Here is a 22,472-nt window from a genome sequence, read left to right as displayed (position 1 = left end):
AGCGTGGATGAAACGCGGAATATTCTGTGTATCTTAATTGTCATATATATTTTATAACTTACTACCTAGCTCTACCTATGTATTGAGCACTGTTGAAGTAAATACTTAACGTTTACGCATAAATTTATACTTTAGTATATTAATTTATGTGATTAAATGAAGTAGTCATACTTAGCTCCTGAAAGAGTGTAGCACTCTCAAAAGAATTCATTTCACCACACCAACGACAAAAAAATAGATAAAGTTATCATACAGCTGCTGCGAAAATTTAGAGGTGATAATTAAAGCACATAATAACAAAAAATTAAATGAAAGCAATGTAAACAACAACAAAATAAACAAAAAGTGGGCATCATGAAAAAAATAAAATTAACACAAAGGACACATATGTTACTAGTAGAAATAATAATAATAATAATAATAATAATAAGAAGAATAATAATAATAATAATAATAATAATAATAATAAACCAACTCGGACAACGATACTAGAAATAAAAATAAAAATATTAATAACGAACATGATAAACGCAACTGCATGACCCCGCACATGTTGCCTACTTCAAAGTAAATGTCTAACGAAAAGTATAGTTTACCAGGCCACAATATTTGCGAAAGAAAACCCAAATAACAAGAAATGTTGCGTGAGTATGTCTTTTTTTTTAAATTTCAAAACCCGATATAATCACAACAAAAGTACATTAAAAAATAAAAATAACCGAATGACAACAACTCTAGCAAACAACTACTGGGAACTCAAAGAAAGCGGCAATTCGCCGGTAGTCGAATGGAAAATAGTAAGACGATCAAACATATGTAGAAACCTACACGATCCATGTAGATTATGCCTTCACGAAAAATTGTTATCCTATACTTAAAAGAACCCGAAGATCTATTAAACTGTAGGATAGAAATAGCGAACAACTGTGTTAGCGACACAAAATAACTTTAAAATTAAAATGACAATAGAAAATAAATATGTAAAATAAACCTACATATACATAAATTATAATATATATATATATATATATATATATATATATATGTATAAACTAACACAAACACATTTAACCTTGTTTAAAATAGGCCGGAACGCTAGATATCTACGCCCCCCACTAAAATAACACACACAAAGGAAGGGGTCTACTGGGTTTTGTCCTGTAAGTGCCTATTCATTGGCTAATTAGGAAGGGGATCGTGGAAACTAGAAAGCTGAAAGACTAAAAATAAACTCAATACAATGTGCGTATATAAAAACACGAGACTACAGCAACTCCTCGCATTAGCCTGATGAATCCTAGCGTGGATGAAACGCGAAATATTCCGTGTAGTTTAATTGTCATATATATTTTATAACTTACTACGTAGGTCTTCCTACGTATTGAGCACTGTTGAAGTAAATACTTAAAGTTTACGCATAAATTTATACTTTCGTATATTAATTTATGTGATTAAGTGAAGTAGTCACATAGTGCGTATATCAGCATACGCTTAGTAGTTTCTTTATATAGATACACACATATGTGTGCATATATATATATATATATATATATATATATATATATATATATATATATATATATATATATATGTGTGTATATTTATAAGTTATGGATGTATTTCTGTTTTTATGTGCATGCATGTCTACTTACGTGTGCTTATGCGCGCAACATATGTTTAATATACCTCCAAGCAACGAATAATTTACGCGTAAGCAGATCTTCTAATGATAACTGCTAATGCAACACAATGTTAACAGGAAACTGGAGAGACATACGAGCGACACAGACGTCGTATATGATTTATTCAACTTATGCCCATGCCGTCTTTGTGTTTGTCACTATAATTTACTTAAACATTGGCGCATTTCGAGCGGAATTGTTATTCATGTAATTTCTATTAAGCTTTCTAATCCTGAGAATTAATTTCACATTGATACAAACCAGGTCAATTGCTTCTTTCGATTTATTTTTTTAAGTTTTCACAATGTCTCGCTCATGTTATATATATATATATGTGTGTGTGCGTGTGTGTGTATGTGTGTGTGTGCTTATGTATATGTAATATACACATACATACATGCATACATATACAGAGAGTTGTTTCAGAAGTTTCTGCTTTTTTTCACTCCAAAAGCTAAAGAGCTACAGCAATTAGAGGAGTGAAACCTTTACAACAGCCGACGGTGTTTTGTGCTCTAGAATTTGTTTATCTCAAAGGCACCGCTATTCTCACGAGTAAACAGAAAATGAAATCTTCTAATTCGTTAGAAAGTTTAAAAATCCTGGTGAATTTGTTGCAAATCTTCCAAGATGTGGTCGACCAAGAAAACTAATCGAAAAAAATCAACGTGGGTAAGCAGAAAGGTACAAAAATCTTTTCTTACTCGTGGTGAAATTCAACCCAACCTCAGAGAAGCTGGGATTCATGTGAGCAAGTATACAATCAGTAGCGTTCTAAACCGTACAGGTTTTGTATCAAGGTCCTCAAGAAAAATTCCAATATTGGATCTTAAACATGTCAGATAACGTTTGACTTATTTTAAAACATATGGGGAATAACCACAAGAATTTTGGAATAACGTAATCTGGTCAGACGAAACGAAAATCGAAATCTTTGGAAGAAACCCAACAACACATGTATGGCGTAAAAATGGCACCGCCTATAACAAAAAGAACACTATTCCTACGATAAAGTTTTGCGGTGGTTTGATTATAGTATGGAGGTGTTTTTCATCCAAAGGTACTTGTGAACTAGAAATCATCAATGGTAGAATGAATGGACGATTTGCAGGGAGATTTTGGAGAAAAACCTCCAGAAATCTGCTGATTTGTTGGGACATAATAGCAATTTCGTGTTTCCCAAGCATATTTCCAAACTATCCAAAGAATGGCTAAAATTTAGGAATTGACGATCTTAATTGGCCCAGTCAGTCTCCAGACATCAACCTAATTGAAAATTTGTGGAAAATATTGAAGATCAATATTCACAAGAAGACTCAACAAAATATTCAACAACTAGAACAGTTCTGCAAAGAAGAATGGCACAAATACCTGCATATCTTTGCAAAAACTTGTGTGCAACTATAGAAAGCGATTGGAAGCTGTTGAATGCAATAAAGACTATGCAACCAAATATTAAATCAATGTATCTAATACGTTTGCGTTAGTTGATTTATATTTTTCCTTTAATAGAAACTTTCTAAACTTTAATTTGTAATTACTGCCCCAAATATTAGTTAGAATAGTAATAGGAATATACTGACCAAATTTTAGGTAAAATTTTGAACCCTAATTAAACTTATGAAATGAAGAAAAATGTAATGTATCCAATACTTTTGCGTGGCACTGTATATGTATGCATATATATGTATATATGTACATATATATGTATATACATGTATACATATATATATATATATATATATATATATATATATATATATATATATATACATACATAGTTAGATTGTAAATGAAATTTCCAGTAGGTCACAGCCATCAATTAATAGACACTTAGAATAATTTTATTACGAAAACCCTTTTATTGGTTTATATAGACAGTTTTTATAGACACCTCTCTTATGTTCTGTCATGATAGGTGGTGTCGGCAATTCATAAGTGTGTTTACCTGGAAAAGTAGTGTTCTATATTCGCATAGATTTTTCTTTTCAGACCCTTGCTTAGAAAGACGGACAAACAGCACAAATATTGGATAACATATTAATACATTTGTAACTGCAGTATCGTGTTTTATTGCTTGCCATTACAGATATTCGATGAGAGATCTGCAGTGTCGGTGTGATAATTTATCTGGAAATGACCAGTTGTTTTATGCAAGTGGCCCCCGACGCAAACGAGCCTAATTGTGAATGTTTCCTTTGGGTGCACGCGAAGAACAAAGTTCATGTGCTTACTGTGCGCTCAATACTGAATGTACTACAGGGACACGTCATTGAAGCAATACACCCGATCACGCAGGGTATGCTACACAGAGAAAAGGAAAAGGGGGAAAGACTTATTATCGTGTTTACCGAGTAATCAGCCGGATATACATTGCGTGCATTTCATGCAAACCAATAAAAATATCAAACTTTTGGAGTTCTTACAGGGAAGCCGCGAAATTGTGAGAATATTAGAATTGCTGTTGAAAATGAAGAACTATTTTGTAATCATTAAGCAGTTCTAGCTTAAACATTATAACTTTATTACTTTAACTTTTTTTTTAATTTTTAAATGAATAGAAAAATACGCTATTAGAGTTCCTTGGTGATGTGGTTTGCTGGATCATTAAGAGTGAGCGATAACTCAATGTGATGATATTAAAAGGGGCCCTCTCCCGATTTAACATTACTATAACCCTACCGCTCCAGAAGATATCTCACCACTGATGCAATTCTCTATCTATATAAAAGCCAAGTACGTCCAAGGATGGAATACTGTTGCCATATCTGGGCAGGAGCTGCCAAAAACAGCCTATCATGCTTTGACAGAGTACAAAATAGACTTCGTGGTTTAGTGGGGGATGCCCTTTTCTCTACCCTGCAACCTCTCTCCCACAGAAGAGACGTTGCGAGCCTATCCTTGTTTTATCGTTATTTTCATGGCAGGTGCTCGTCTGAACTCCAATCTCTGGTCCCCCTCGCCAATCTTTCACGAAAAACACCCGTCTAGCTGAATCCACTGTGAAAAGTTTCCCCCACTCTATATCTGTGCCTAAATCAAAACGCGGATTCCATGAACAAAGCTTCTTTCTTAGGACTTCACGCCTGTGGAACTCTGTTCCGTCTGCCTGCTTCCCTTGGATGTCTTCAAGTCCAATGTTAACAAATTCCTAATGAACCGCCCCCTTAAGTAAACACTTCATCAAATCTCCACACGAACGTAATGTACTTGCAATAACCCTTATCCCTGAGTGGCTTCCGGGCCTTGATAAGTGGTGATCACTGTGTAAAAAAAAACCCTAGTCACTATATCTCAGTGTAATTATAGCGAGAGTTATGTGTTTGTCATTATGCTTGTGTATAGTCTATCCTCACATCGCTTTACCAAACGTATGCGAACTTCCTCGAAATATTCATCATTATTTTAATTAGGTTGCATAACCATTGAGTTAGAAAAATTGTACAAATACATTTTTATTCTTTCATTAATACTAGTCTGGGTACCAAGGTTTACTCGGGTTTTTGGAGATGTGTGTTGAGCAAAAAAAAAAACTGGTAGTAGGCAGGCAGTCTCGAACCTCTACCGCGAAAGAGGAAGAGAACGTGGAAAAAAAACGTGACGTCTGTACCGTTGCGTCCATCGACAAACCGGAAGTGGCGAAGGTTTAAATTAAGGCTAGTCAATCGAAAAAGGGGATGACTTTCGAAAATATCGGGGAAAAAAGCAACCACCCCCTGTGGAAAAGTGTCCAGTTGAGGGTGATGGAATTAATGTTTTTAGCACGATTTTTTTAAATATTTTTCGTCCGAAGGGTCGAGTTTCAAAACAATACCAATATTGTCAAAATCCGTCGCCTCTGTCGAAATATTTAGGCAGACATACAAACATCCATTCATGCATACATACATGCATACATACATGTATACAGTCAAACAAACAGGTGAGATTTATATTATAGATTACTAATATGATTCTCAATGAAGTTCATTATGATATATCTGCATTCATGCTCCTTATTAAGCTTTTAGAATCAAAGACAGAAAGCACTTTCTGTAGCATATTCTCTGTTTTGAGTACTGCAGACATTTTGGACGGATATAATTTGGGTGGGAGTAGTCGAATTCCCTGAAGATTAACATACAATCTTCCTAATTCAATTTGGTTCAATTTTCATCAACTTTTTTCTCTATTTTATTATCACCAGACATCGCTATGTCAATATTTTTGCAAGTTCCAGATTGCTTGTCCCTGGCAATTATATTAATCCGTCTATGATTCGCTCAGTTTGTATATGTCAGTCTTTCCTACTGTTTATTGTCTGTTATGATTTTGCTGGCGTTCTGGCAATGCAACTGCCAATGTACTTTACATCCCTTTTTTCTCTTCTGCACAAGTTTTTTATAGATGACTATTCTATAGTCTATACTCTATTCTATGGTTAAGTCTACATTTACTTTCGAATAATATACATATGCCCCAGTTAATCTTATAGTAAGTTCGTTTCAGACTTAAAAGCACGAATACCTCAATCGATTCATGTCGCATCTTGGACTACCAATTTGCGTACCAACTTATGATAGTTTTTCTTTTATGAAAGTATAGTGATCAAGCCCTGGGACTCTTCTACCAGATGTTTTCGTTTGTGAGATAGCACACCTGTTAAGTATAAAAAGCATCATTAAGATAAAAAATTTGCCTCCTATCTCTCTGCAGTACTAATACCGAATTTTTCGGCTTTGGCTTATTAGACATTAAGCAAAGAGCTCCACCAGAAACTTTGGTAATTCAACTGAGTGCAGAATAATTTTCACTTACTTCTGCACATTGTAATGTTGCCATATGAAATTATCGCCATCTTGATATATGCTATCTTGTGTGTCAACGGTAATTAATTGTCTATGCTTAATGCTTCTGACAATCCTTATAACTTAATCCAAACTCCTGGTTATGGGTTGCTAGGATAATCTTTAGATTAATGCCGGTGAACATTATATCTGCCTAAAAAGTATAGTTCATACACATATAGCAAAGCGAATACTTTATCATGACACATCCTGTTCTGGTTCATTTGTATAAGCAGTACAATCTCCAATTTCTCTGTACAAAAATATACACATGTTTCAGTCACCCTTACAGTACATTTCAATTAGGATTGAGTTCGTGTTTAGAAAGTCAATAAGTCAGTTATGACCTACAATCTACATTTTACAAAAGTAATGCAAAGAATGTACCATGCACCCTGTAAACGAACATGCAAAATTTACAATACCACAGTACTAGCAACGAGTAATTCAAAACTTACTCCGCCTATAGCATTGACAAGAGATTCGAATCTGATACCACTTAAGGTAGAACGCGTCTGGGAGAACCAGTTTGTGAGCCATCACATGGTTTTATGAACCATTTCATTATTTTCCTCAGGAAGCACATTGGTGACACCCTGAACACTCTTCTGATAAGGATTTTTCCGAGACATCATCAGTACAGAAGCCATGATCAGAATCACCAACCTACCTGCAAGCAATATTTACCAATGGTTTAGCTCATCCTAAATTAACGCCTTTAGAAAGAGATTTATCGTCATCTTTTCACATAAAACACCTCCTATACATAAATACGCAATCTATTTTTTTACGAGGGGTGTGCAATAAGTAATGCACCTGATCCACTTCCGGTTGTTTGATCTAGCTGAAATTTTGCATGTCGAATGATTTATATGTCCACGGGATATGTCGCAAATGGCAACTCTGAACTAATTGGGGTTTCTGTTTTACAGGTGTTTGCACTGAGTCAGGTGTGAAATGGAGCCTGTTGAATGTCGCGAAGTGATCCGGTTTTTGTATTTGAAAGGACGTACACCACAGGAGACTTTTGATGAAATGTAAGAAACTAATGGTGATAATGTCCCATCATATGACCTTGTAAAACGCTGGCATCATGAATTCAAACATGGCCGGAATTTGTGGAAACAGCTCTCAGACCTGGTCGCCCCCCTTCTACCATTGATGAGGCATCTGTCCGTCAACTTGAGGCTGCCATTTTGGAAGATCGGCGCATTACTATTCGCCAAATAGCCCAAGATGTCAAGATTAGTACAGGGTCTGTAGAAACTATCATTCATGACAGTTTGCATATGCATAAGATGTATGCCAGATGGATTCCCAGGTTGCTCACACCATTCCAGAAGCGAGAACGCGTCGAGTGCTTGAGGATGAATTTAGAGATGTGCCAAGAGGATGAGTCAAAGTTTTCCAAAAGACTTATTACACAGGATGAAACCTGGGCACATCACTATGTTTCAGAGACCAAAGCCCAGTCAATGCAGTGGAAGCACTTGGACTCTCCACCTCCAAAGAAGGCAAGGGTGCAGCCCACCGCTGGCAAGATCATGCTCACAGTCTTCTGGAACCAGAACGGAGTAGTGATGACAGATTTCCTGGCAAAGGGTACCACAATTACAGGAGCCTATTATGCTTCACTTTTGAGGAAATTAAGGGAGGCTATCAAAATCAAGAGGCGGGGCAAGATCAGCAAAAGTACCCTCCTCCTGCAGGACAATGCTCCGGTCCACAACTCGCATGTCGCCAAATCAGATGCACGTGCGTGTGGTTATGAAATCCTTCCCCATCCTCCCTACTCTCCTGACCCTGCACCCTCTGACTTTCACCTCTTCCCAGCCATCAAGTTGTTTTTTAAAGGAAAGCGTTTCCCAGATAATGCAGCCTTGATTTTTGAAGTCACGTCGTGGTTGAAGGACCAACCTGGGGTGTTTTACAAAAACGGTCTCCAGAGGTGCATCAAACGATGGGAGAAATGCATACCTCTGGGTGATTCCTATGTAGAGAAAGACTAATAACTGTGCCAAGTCTTGTTGCTCTACTCCTATAGGAAGTAGGTCAGGGGCATTAATTATTGCACGCCTCTCGTAACAAATAAGCTACCACATAATCCGATAAGTTAATGGAACGGTTGCTAGTTAAAAGATAGAAATACTTAATGAAAATTTTCAGAAAGATTAATGGAATTAACTATGTTTGAGTATATGTGTATGCTATCCATAGCAGGAATATGTCGAGGTGTATATGTTTTATAACAATAAACAATAATAAGTATCCGAAGTCAAATATTACGGTTTTTAGAGAGTGCCCAAAAGGAATCTGTAATCTAATATGTCCTGCACTATCAACCAGGCTCAACTCTCTGTCTCATCACCCCAATGTTGCGGCTCTGTACCTGCTTTTACAGTAAAATTACCGTAATGCAATAGGCCCGGATTTGTTCCTTTCACGTGCAAACCCCCAGACTAGGCTGTCAAGCAACAACCCCCCACGGCTTTAATTATTTAATATACTGGATGCCGAAGAGCTTCCTACTTTAATAGTTTATTTTATTCTAACGATTAGACATTGAAATTCTACGCTTGTCTTATGCTTTCCGGACTGTACTAATATGCAGAAGTTTAAATGTTACGTAAACAGATATCTTGCTGCTCACCTTTTCATAGTTCGCTGTAAACATGATTCCAAGTAGTACTATAAATTTGCGGCCCTGGAAAAGACAACATGATTCAATTTCCGTTTGATGAAACCGTTTTCGTTTTTTGTTGCCAACCATCTACTAGTTAGCAAGTTGTGTACAAATCCCAAGACATATAGGAGCTTTTTATTATGTTGGTTCAAAAATATTGTCGTTTTTCACGTTCAACTTCATGTTAAAAAACGACATTATTTTTACACCAACCTAACATAATGTCTGAAAATGACACAATGTTCAAGGAACGTGATCGGAGATGCGCCTCTGTGCAACGCATGCTCTTTACAGGTCCAAGTTATGACAACAAGACTATTGCCATCTCTCTCAAAATTCATTGCTGAATTGGCATGATCACGAGAGACGTGCTCACGGTAATAAAATCAAAATTTCCGGGCAGGGTTATGGTATTTGGTGTGGTTTCAAGTGAGAGCCAAATCATACCGCCTCAAATCCTCGAAGTCTGCTATAAAGTGTATACCAAGTGTTCTTGGATGTGCTGAAGAGTGTGATCCCCTGGTGCAATCAAGTGGCCTCTGGCAGATCTTAAATATGGCAGCAGGACAGCGCCTTCTTACAAAATTTAGGCTTGGCTTCAGGAGTGCAACGACTTTATACCCTTATCTCCCTCTCCCTCTCTCTCTCTCTCTCTCTCTCTCTCTGTCTTCCCTCCTCTCCGATCTGAACCCGCTGGACTACTTCGTTTTGTCATACGTCGAAAATATCACCAACATTACCTCCCACAACACCAAAATCTCCATCCGCCCAGTATTTTCCGCCATCCGACAAGTATTCGCCGAGCTCCTGCCGGCATTTGTAGAAAGAGCATGCTCCTTGTTCAAGACCTGTACGAGGCGTTGATTGAGGTGAAAGGCGGTTGCATTGAATAGATATCAGCTCTACTATATTATCAAGTTACCTGAATTGATTTTTGTAGTGTTGTTTGCTTTAGGGGGAAACTTTTATCGTTCCGCCCTGTAGCTTCTTTCGTCCAAGTAGTAATATGTCATGGTACGGGTAAATTAGAGAAATGAACAAGAAAGGGTTGCCCTAATATCAAAATAAAAACGCACCAAAAAGAAGCTAGTTTTAAGAATGTAACTAAATGTAACCAACGTTTATTTTTATAACTATTTTGGGAGGCGATGTCTTCTATTTTTGTCCAGTATTACGTTCTGTCCACACCAATTCACAAAAGATAATTCTTTCACGCCATTAAGTAATAAGTCCGTGCCTGCCTCTTTGATGAACGCCGCAAGAAATAATTGAGCAAACAGGTTTTCTTGGTAATCAATCTACACCCTAAATTTGGTTGAGCACTTAGCGATTGTGTCACACTTCTATCATGAACTCTTTTATATATTTGCTCCTTTGTTTTTCGATTTATATATTTTACATAACTTTTTTATATTAATGAGTTAACATGTACAAATCCCAAAAGCCACTCGAGGATAAAGATTAATGAATGTGTTAGGTGCATAGTAAGATAATACTGTGAAATGATAAGATATTATTGAGGTAACAGCCAGATTTTGATTATTAAAGAGAACTGGTCGACATTAATTTGGTATTATTGTATTTTAAAACGATCATTGGGTCAGTTTCTGAATTCTTTCACGGACTGGAAGTTCTTCAAACAAAACTTTGTTCATGGAACTGTTAAGTCATTTAAAATTAATAACGTCGGTAATGATGTCATACGGGAATTTTGATAAATGTTAAATAAAGTAGCTATGTATACATTAATCGTACACAATACCTCGATTCAAATTGGTATGGTCTGTCGCGGCTTTTTTTTATATATTACTGCTATATAACCCTGTCTATGTAGTCTAGTTCTAACGTGTGTGGTTGTAAGTATGTTCTAATGGTCTTTATATTATCGTCTCGTGTGTATATCATTTGTGAGGCTCGCCCACGTGCATCTTTTTCGATTTCATTATATACAAGTCTTATATACGGTTTATATATATTCATACAGTCAAGTGTAGATACGCGGTCGACCTTCTTTAAGGACCCTTAAGTGGTGTATCTACTTGCTGTAGTCTTAACTCTGTGTGTGTGTGTGTGTGCATATGTACGCGTTAAAAGTTCACCACATCTTATTTTATTACCTTATGTTTTCGGGGATGCGGTTCTTCCCTTCACTAGTCGATGATCTGTAAAAAGCATTCGAGACGAAAACAAGACGCTGATTTTCTGGCAAAGATCTCTTTATTCCGTCTAAAATTTAATCTCGAATTGTTTACTCAATCTTCCTTGCGTTTCCATCGACGGATATTTTCTCTGGACCCACTCCTGGTCTCGAAAGACCGACTGTTTACCAAACGACTGTATACTCTCTCTCAAAACTCCCCATGTGCGTTTCTATTTATATCAGAGTATATGCGTGATAACACCTGTTAACCGGACTGTACCAAAAGGAACCGACCAACTTTCTAGCACACAGCTGCACGCTCTGTCAATGAAAGTCACTTAGTTCAATACCCTTTTACCTTTCTGCACCTACCCAACACAAGTAAGTTGGGTTCAAATCAGTACCGCGTTTACCGCATTCATGACACACAACAGAATGAGCTGGCGTTGAATACCACCAAAAATGCTGATGTGCCGTTAAAAAGACGACATCAAATTAAAACAAAATATCAATATAAACATGGTTTTGCCTGCTTAATTTTATTATCTCTCATATTCTCTTTCGTACGCTCATTTCTATCGCACTCTATGCTTTCACGCTCTCATTCAACTCGCGCTGTCATTTGTATTTCGTACGTTTTCTTTTATGACCCTGCAAAAATACACACACATATGTACATCATTTTTTGCTCTTGAAATACATGTGATGTATTTATTTCTCTCCCTCTCTCTCACACACACCTATATATATATATATATATATATATATATCAATAGATCAATAGATCAAGAAACTAAATATCCAGGAACACACACAAAGGAACAGGGCAACCAGAGGTCAAATAGGCCTTTGTCCGATAAATGCATGCTCATTGGCTAATAGAAAGGGCGCGGTGCATACTAGAAAGCTGATTGGCTAACTAAAATCTCAATAGAAGATGCGCATATGAAAACGACAAACAACCACAGAATTTGCGCATAAGCCTGAAGAATCCTAGAGTGGGTGAAATGCGGAATATTCAATGTAGCTTAATCGCCATATACATTTTACAACTTACTAACTAGCTCTACCTACGTATTGAGCACTTTTGAAGTAAATACTTAAAGTTCATGCATAAATCTATACTTTGGTATATTAATTTTATGTGAGTAATTAAAGTAGTAATATATATATATATATATATATATATATATATATTTATATATATATATATATACATATATATATAATGAATGCGGATATATTTATATTTATATATATATATATATATAAATATATATAAAAGAATGTGTGTGAGGACACTCTCAGCCTAAATGCTTAATGTTTTTTTTTTCTAAAATTGTGTATATAGGGGATTCAAACACGTACAAAACTTTTTAGTTTTTATCCGGATCAAGGGTCACAATTGAAGAATTGGTACTTGGGGTCATTAGATTTTTATCTGTTTGTCAACTTTTCATGAGGTTTGAATGCATTTTAAAGATGGTAGTAAGCTGGTTTAATGGTTATCGTACTTGACTCACTGTTTTTATGCTCTGGTTTCGATATCAGTTCGAGTAATTTTTTTTTTTACTTGCAAGAAGTGAACTGTTTACATAAAACATACTTCATGCTCAGTTATTACTCTATTTTTAAAGGGCATTAACGTTATGCTTAATGCCGGACAACGCCACATACATCTTCTAGTATATATATATATATATATATATATATATATATATATATATATATATATATATATATATATATATAACTTTTGTTCTGTTTCCTCTCTCTCCTTCTATTCTTCACTGGAATTGTTCGTGGGTTTGCCAATTGTTTTTTTTATTATCTTTAATAAAGTTCTTGGCTCTTTTACTATTATCTCTCAGGAACGTAGTCATGCACTATGTGCATCCACACTCTCTTTGACGCTGTCGTTTAAGTAAATTACATATCCTCCCTCTCTATCTCGCATATGTGTGCGCCTTTGAGATATATATATATATATATATATATATATATATATATATATATATATATATTCTTGTGTGTTTCAAGTTTGGTTGTTAGATTAATACATCTTTCGTATTAATTTCGTTCGTATTCATTTATTTCTGATCCATTTTTTTAATCATTTTTTCATTAATCTAACACGAATCTTTGGATCTATACCCGTACTAAAAATGCACAAATTATTCTTATGTTCGCCGAGTGATTCGAATTTAAACTCTTTTTCGAACAAGTAAGTTTAACGATCGTTGATTATGCGATGAGCGGAGGCGTTCTCGGTTATGTCGGTACACTGCGCATGGAAATTGACATTGCTTCGATAATCTAAGAATTCAAGAGTCATCAGGTAAAATTTATGTTCGATCTCTTGGTCAACTCTTAGACGGATTATAGTAGGAAATCAATTCTTCAACCTAAAAAAAATAACGATAATTTTTGGAATAGAACCTGTTGCCGCTAAAACAACCCTTTTTCCTGAAGTCAGTATCTAGAAAATAGTGCTTCCTAGATACGATCATCTATATAATCACTGTAAAATTATAGCTAGGGCCGTTGTGCCATCAGATATATGAAGTTTAGATTCGCATTAAAAACATCTGAAAATGTACAAAAAACATATTTCTTCTTGTGTCAATAGGTACTCAATGGTTTGACCACGCAGCTTGTCATCAGTTAATTTCCGACGTAATCCTTCCGTACCTATTTATTTGAGTGCATTATAGATAAACTTAAAATAAGTCTGTTCTTATTGTAATAAGACCCAAAATTTAATCTCGACTGACCATGGGGAAACGAATAGAATAACTTGTTTTATAACAATTTTCCGTCTATGTCTTCACCGAAAATATCAAATTAATGTTATAAATAAGACGCCAAAGGATGTGTGTGGATGTGTCCGTGTGATGATGGATATTTGACAGATTGTCCAGACGTAAAATGGAAAAATAGGCATAGACTTAAATATTCTATTAAGAATACAAAAGAAGTAATCAATGAAACCTACGTGAAGCAATATTTATATTTATTAAGCCTTCATAGGAAAATAATACGTGTAATAAAAAATATTTATACACACATGCAAGAATGCTACGGGTATGATGGAGGAATGTTGAAGGTGAAAATTGGGATGTAGTATAAAGGTAGAACTTAAAGGTGTTTCCTTATAAATGGAAGTTAGAAAAGACTTCAGTAAACGTAGGACAGTGTTTCTGCTTAATGTGACCAATGTATTGTATACGATTAATGGAACCAAGTTTCTATTTTAACCATAACTGTAAAAGAAATTATGAGTTATAGCTTCTATTATTACATAGATATCCACGATCGATTCGAGGTTAAACTCAGCATAGTTTAATACCGTAGTCTGCGAGTTCATCCATTACACTAAGCACGTACGAACAGGCATTAAAAGAACTTTATTATTAAAGGGTAATGTTTGCCCTGTTTTAGCTAATATTCATAACAAGGGAAATGAAATCATTGTGTTAATCGAATCTTAAACCATTAGACACTTTCTAGGATAATATATGGCTTGCTTTTAGAATGTGCACGCTTACGGTAAATACCACCTCCTTGAAACATGGTTTTATTGCTACTCCTCTTAGTCGACCTCATCAGTGTATGCTGACAGGACAATTTTAGGTCATTTCTTTAAGTCTTTCTGAGTTAATCCTCTGCGAAGCCAGATTATTGAAAGAATCTAGTTGATAATTTTTTCTTTCTTTAAATGCAAAGCAACCATTTTGAGGTTATTTCATGACAAAACACAATACATAATATACACAAACCATTGAATGCAAAAATGTCGGGTGGGTTAGGTGTTTATATTTTTGTATTAATACATTAACGGGGACAATGATCAAGTGAACACACCCGCAGTAGTTATGAGTAAAACCAGACGAAATAACCAATTCGGACCCACATGTTTAAGGTAGACCACCAGTGGACTTGAGGGTTCAGCCAAGTCCTCTTCTAAGATCATTTCAAATTAATTAACGACGGAATTTTTAAAAATAACATCTTGAAATATGTAAATCAAATTATAGCTTTACTGTTGCAAATGCGTTCGCCGAGGTTAGATTGAGCAAGCTTTAATCTTTTGCATTGATCCACATTCCAATCTTTGAGGAAAACTACCGGACGTTCATAAGCAAGTTTGTACAAGATGGTTAACCAATTATAATTTCATCGTCTAAGAACGACCACTTGTGAAATTGAGATTTCGGCCACAACTTTAATATTCAAAGAGTTGTGTACAAAATAACGTCTGAATATGAATCTAATATGTCGTGAATTAAAAGAAACAGTAAAAAAGAATAGATAAAAATATTAAAACGATTTGAACAAAATGAAATGATTTGTCTTATTTTGTGTTTCTCCGAATGTTATATTTATTCGTTTGTGTGTGTGTGTGTGTGTGTGTGTGTGTGTGTGCTTTGTATTATTGCGCGGTGTCGAGGATATCACTTGTCTTTCTCTCATACATATTGTGCCATCATTGGAGCGGATTAAATTATATTGCCCTTTCCCCTATTCGTTTATACTAAAATTGGCACAAGACCTTATTGTTTAGCCTTTAGAAACTGGCTTCTCAATAAGATATCGGACATGATGATAGCGACGACTGATGATCGTCAATATTACTATGGCAACAGAAACAGTAATGATGGCTGAAAACGTAAGAAAAAATGGACAGTAAGTTAAATGGTGATGACGTGAGTGGAAAAAGCAGTAAATGTGATAGTTTTGAAATCAGTTGCCAGGTTTGCATTTTTTTTTCTTTCATTGTGTTTCGTTTTTTTCTACTTTTTTTTTTAAACCGTGGTTCACAATTCAATGGGCCGCGTACAGCAACACAATCCATCCTAATGAGACAGCTAATTCAGAGCATCGAATAGTATGTACGTATCGTTTCTAAACTCATTTTTTTAATATCTATAGCGTGAGTATATGTTTAAGCTAAGTACACATACATACTCTTATATAATATAAGCTGTCCGTTTTACAATACGCTTAAATATGATATTTGAATTTATATAAATTTCGTATTTATTATTATAGACTCAATTTTCTATCGATTATTATCTATATTTTACGCAATATATAATACTGATTTCAAAAGTTAAAAGAAATATAACTTGGGTGTCTTCAACTAGAATCGAAACCAACGCATACAGCGCTCCAGCTTTAGTTGTTACCGTTTTAGCTATCGTCAAATGGATAGGAAATGAACCTACTTTAACGTATAAATGTATATATTTGTGCATGGCTACAAATAACATGTTTAGATTTTTTTTTTCAATTTTACCACTTAGCAGTTATTTTTACCAGCTAAAATCCAAAAAAAGAACAGGCCACAGAAAATGCAATCATATGAATCGCTTCACACTGATCAGCGCGCTTGTGACACAGAGGAAAGGCACTTTCAAAAAATGGAGATAGTGACTTTATAAATAAAATTTTTTGTGCACATTTATCTTATATATATATATATATATATATATATATATATATATATATATATATATGTATAGGGTGTTCAGGGAGTGGTTAGTACCTTTGGTAGGGAGCTCGCCATGTTTTCTCCGTATGACAGCATATCTGCCACTAGACCTCACCTGGCACTCAGTTCTCAACTGTGGCTCCCCGTAGCTGACGCATGCAACAGCGGCCACACCCTGGATACTGGGTTTGGCGAGCTTGTTAAACCAAGTGAGAGTAGCCGATAAGTCACAAATCCTCGGTGAACTAGGATCGGGCTCTGTCAGCCTTACTGCATGCAAAGCCTGACTCCCGGCGGAACAAGCGGAAGAGTTCATATGAAGAACTAACGGTTGTGAAGGTGGTGGCAGCAAATCTCGCTGGAGCACCTAGAGCAGGATGTGACGCCTAAAGTTATCCTGGTTATCCACTGCAGTCTGGCAGTCTCCCGTCCTTACAGTTCTCCGTGCCACTGGATCAAGTCTTCCCAGGCCGGGAGAGTGGGATTACCCCTGTACACCAGCCTTCTCACTATAAAACCTTCACGCACAGGTTATGTTTTGCAACTCATCACCGATTACCGCTCTAAGGCACACTTTTCACGTCCTGTGGTGATGGGCACGTGGCAAAAGCAACAGGTGTGGGTGAACACTGGCAGTTGTAGTCACACACGCACACGTAGGCTGTCCATGGGTAAGTGATCGCTTTTTTCCCTGAAAAGCAACAGGAGAGTCGGCAGCACCTGTGGGCAACTGGGCAGCCTCCTTAGGATAGCACTGCCCACCTTCACATCAGGGACGGGGTTAGAAAAGGTACCCCAAACAAATACTTGTCTTCTAGTGGCTGGTCAGCTTACCGCGGTTGACGGACTCGTCCACAGCGGTCGAACAACAAAAACACAGAAAAAATTATCATCGGGTCATGGAATGTTCGAAATTTGTTGGATAGAGCTACTTCCTCAAAATCTGAAAGAAGAACAGCGCTCATCGCAAGGGAATTCCAGCGTTACCATATAGATATAGTCGGACTTAGCGAGACCCGGACTGCTAACGAGGGATCTCTCAGAGAAGAGGGGGGGTGGATACACCTTCTTCTGGAAAGGAAAGCCGCAAGCAGAAGACCGGATTCATGGTGTCGGGTTTGCCATTAGGACAGCTTTGCTGAAGAGCATGCCTTCGCTACCAGTTGGAATAAACGAGCGCCTCATGAAACTGCACATCCCTCTCAACAGGATCAGACATCTCAAAATCATCAGCGCTTACGCCCCTACATTCACAAGCCTAGATGATGCCATGGAGAAGTTTTACGAACGGTTTGACCAAGTCATCAGGTCAACCCCACCAAGCGATAAACTAGTCATCCTTGGAGACTTTAATGCAAGGGTGGGGAGAAACTACAACAGCTGGAAAGGCGTTCTGGGCAGACACGGAGTAGGCAAGATCAATGACAATGGTCTGCTCCTTCTCAGCAAGTATTTGCATCACCAACACCTTGTTCAGAATGGCAGGCAAGTATAAGACCACCTGGATGCACCCAAGGTCAAGACATGATTGATCTCATCATCGTCCGCCAACGAGACATCAAGGACGTCCGTGTGACCCGTGCCATGAGAGGCGCTGAGTGCTGGACTGACCACTGTACTGACACTACACATTGCGACGCCCACGGAAACTGACCCAAAACTGTTAGGCCCTTCTACAATGTTGCCAGGCTTAACGACCTAGCCTATCAGGCACGATTCCAGCAAGTGAGAAATTCCAAGGTCGTGTAACCACTGCAGGCAGCACAGAGAAATGGGCCTCTTTCAAGAAAGCCGTAAATGAGATTGCGAAGGAAGTCTTTGGAGCAAAGACCAACACCCATGAAGACTGGTTCGCTTAGAACGACAAAGCGACCAGAGAAGCCATACATACCAAGAACAAGGCTCACATAGAATGGCTAAATGACCTGTTATCCATCTCCAAGCATGAGAAGTTCAAGGCCCTCCAGGCCAAAGTTCAGACCGATCTCCGAGCACTGCAGGATCAGTGGTGGCAGAACAAAGCATCTGAAGTCCAGCACTATGCTGATACTAATAACATCAAAAAAAAATTCAGCTCATTGAAATCTGTTATCGGTCCCTCTGTACCCGGAAGTGCTTCACTACTGTCGTCAGACGGGAAGACGCTTAAGTACCAGGAGCTGGCAGGAGCATTTCAGCACTTTGCTGAACAGGCCCTCATCAGTTGATTCAGAGGCCCTTAATCAGATCTCCCAACAATCCATACAGGATTCACTCGCAAACCCCCTACCATCGAGGAGATCAAGAAAGCAATCCACCAGGCAACCTCTGGCCGAGCATCGGGAAAGGATGGCATCCCTGCTGAGAGGCAATGGGTCCCAATGCTCTTAAGGCCTTCTGTGATGTCGTTCTGTCTGGAAAGAGGAGATAATGCCAGACGATTTTCGCGACGCCCTAATCATCTCCCTTTGTAAGAACAAAGGAAGTAAATCGGACTGTGGAAACTACAGGGGGATCTTCCTCCTCTCAATTGCTGGAAAAATCTTTGTCCGGGTCATTCTTAACTGACTCATTACAGTCTCTGAACAGACACTACTTGAGGCACTTGGATAGTCCTTGAGCGCATCGGATGTCCTCCAAAGTTTGTGTCAATGATCAGGCTACTCCGTCTTTCCAAAACTGTTGTCAAGCCGAAGAGCTTGGATGCCCCAGAGAAGCGACCCAGCATCTGTTGCAAGTATTGTTCTGTATGGGCCACTAGTGCACAGTCATCGACAAAGAGAACCTCTTGGATGAGAGTTTTCAAGCTTTTTGTCTTTGCTGTGAGTCTCCGTAAGTCGAAGAAGGAGCCATCCAAACGATAACGAATGTAGACACCCCTCTGCAAATCCTTGACAGCATGGGACAGCATACAGGTGAAAAAGATGTTGAAAAGGATAGGAGCTAATACGCAACCCTGCTTCATACCGTTGCTGACAGTGAAAGTGTCTGTGATATTTGAAAGGATCTGACCAGTCATGCCATCGTGATGCACCATACCCCAACCCTCCTCCTCCCTCCATCCTCATTGACGACCCACCACTTGCCAACGTTAATCACTTCAAATATCTGAGAAGCACCATATCTTGGCCAGAGAGATTGACACCAGAATAAGCAAGACAAGCCAGGTACTGGGAAGACTTCACAAGCGACTGCTCAATGAACACAACATTCGCCGATCTACGAGGCTGAAGGTCTACAATGCTGTGGTCCTTCCTTCCCTGCTTTATGTTTGTGAGACGTGGACACTGTACTGCAGGCATATAAAGAAAATGGAGCTCTTCCACATGCGAGCTCTTCCACATGCGAGCTCTTCCACATGCGAGCTCTCCGCTCTATTCTAGGAATCAAATAACAGAATCGCATCACCAATCTCAAGGTCCTTGACAAAGCTAAGTGTACCAGTATAGGGCCACCATCATCAAGACCCAACTTCGTTGGGTTGGACACATGATTCGAATGGACGCATGTCGGATACCTAAATGCCTGATGTACAAAGAGCTTCAGACCGGCAAAAGAAACCAAGGTCGACCCAAATTGCGGTATAAAGACACTGCTAAAGCCAATCTGCAATGGTGTCGAATCAAACCGGGAGACCTAGATGGACATGCTATGGACAGACCAAAATGGCGAGGTTCAACTCACAAGGCTGTTGCCAATTTAAAGAGGCTCGTAGCCAGAAACTCACTGCTGCCAGAGAGAGACACCACAGAGCAGCTTCGGCGATGATCACAACAACTGACTTCCAGTGCCCCCAATGTTCTAAACTATGTGCCTCTAGACTGGGGCTGCAGAGCCACCTCCGTGTGCACAGATGAGATGCAGAACACACGCGGCATCTTAGAATCCGATGGACAACCACCATAGTATATATATATATATATATATATATATATATATATATATATATATATATATATATATATAATCTTGGCTAGAGTCATCGTAAGAAAATTGACAAATTCCACTATTTTTTTAAGCTTTTGCTGATTGGGTACGAAACAATATGAACTCTTCAGCAATTGGCAATGTTTATAATGAATTTACATTGAAATTTCACTTACATATAGCAGGTGACGGACGATTGCGTATGGATTAGATGTGTTGAATCTTAGATTAACGGTCGAATTTCAATCTCGTCTAGCAAAACTTAAGAACTGCAATACAATCTGGGAATATGTATGTACGCACACATAAATATACGTACATACATGTACACATCCATATACGCACATACAAATGAACACACACGCACACACACACACACACATGTATATATATACAAGGTTTGAAATGATTTCGTTTTTGACATGAAGTTGAACGTCAAAAGAAGACTATTTTTTCAACAACGTAAGATATAGATAGATAGATAAATAGATACATACATACGTGCGTACCTACATACATATGTTGCGAGAGGGTGATTGTTCTGTATATAGTTTTTTTTTTTTTTTTTTTTTTGCACATATATATTGAACTGGCTATCTTTACGTGCAATATTTTGTACTTAAATTAATAATAATACTTAAATGAATAATAATACTTAAATGAATGATACGCGTTTTAATATTCTGGACGGGAGCACTAAATGTTCGGGTTTCGATTCTAGCTGATTGTACCGAGGTCATTTTTTTTTTTAAATTGTAATAAGTATTATATAGTAGGTACAATGTAATATTCACTATAAAACTGACTCTGTAATAGTAAATACGAAATCTGCATTAAATAAAATATATTTAAGCATATTTTACGACTGGGCACCCCCTCCCGCTAATGTTTAATATAAAAAAAGGAACCACATATTTATAAACATTATCACTCGCACATGCTACGCCTTTTTTACAATAAACATTGACGGTATGATGACGTCATGTCAGATAGATTTATAAAATAGATTGTTCGGAATTCGTTTTTCTTACATTTAAATTTATATTCAAGTGTATAAATGCGTTACAAATGTTCTACTTCTAAAGATTAACGATTCTGTGCAATTAGTTTAGTATTACCTAGACAAATCCGAACATGAAACATAATGTGGTAAAGATTTAAACATGGAAAAGTAAAATGACTAGTTGTTTTATCTGGAAAAGGTTAAACAAGATAATCAAGTACAAAATATAATAATTGTATAACTTAAACTATTGCAGCATTACGATTTTTTTAAAATTCAATTTAACATTATATAATCAATTCTTAAATAATACTGCAATATTTTAAGTCATGAATTAATTATATGTTATACTATAATATCTTATCCTTTTCTTTTCCAATTTAAACAAGTAGTTCTTTTATTTTCCATGTAAAAATTTTAACCTTATTACTTTTCATTCTCGCATTTTTCTATGTAATCCATGATTTTTCAAGATTTGCTTTAAAACAAATTTCTCTCTCTCTTTCACTTTTTATCTGTGAATTGTTAGCGACAGTATAGCTGAGGGACTGATCGGGACAGACGTGAATTATTAGTTACTGCTTTATATATATATATATATATATATATATATATATATATATATATATATATATATATAAAGCGGTCGGTAATAATTCACTGCTGCCCCGGTATATATCCTGTTACATCATCATCTCCTCCGTTCCCATCCGATTTGCGGTAGCATAACAGATTTGG

Source organism: Euprymna scolopes, chromosome 1, assembly GCF_053919585.1.
Source record: "Euprymna scolopes isolate OS-2025 chromosome 1, ASM5391958v1, whole genome shotgun sequence".
Lineage (NCBI taxonomy): Eukaryota > Metazoa > Mollusca > Cephalopoda > Sepiida > Sepiolidae > Euprymna > Euprymna scolopes.
This window is presented reverse-complemented; position numbering follows the sequence as displayed.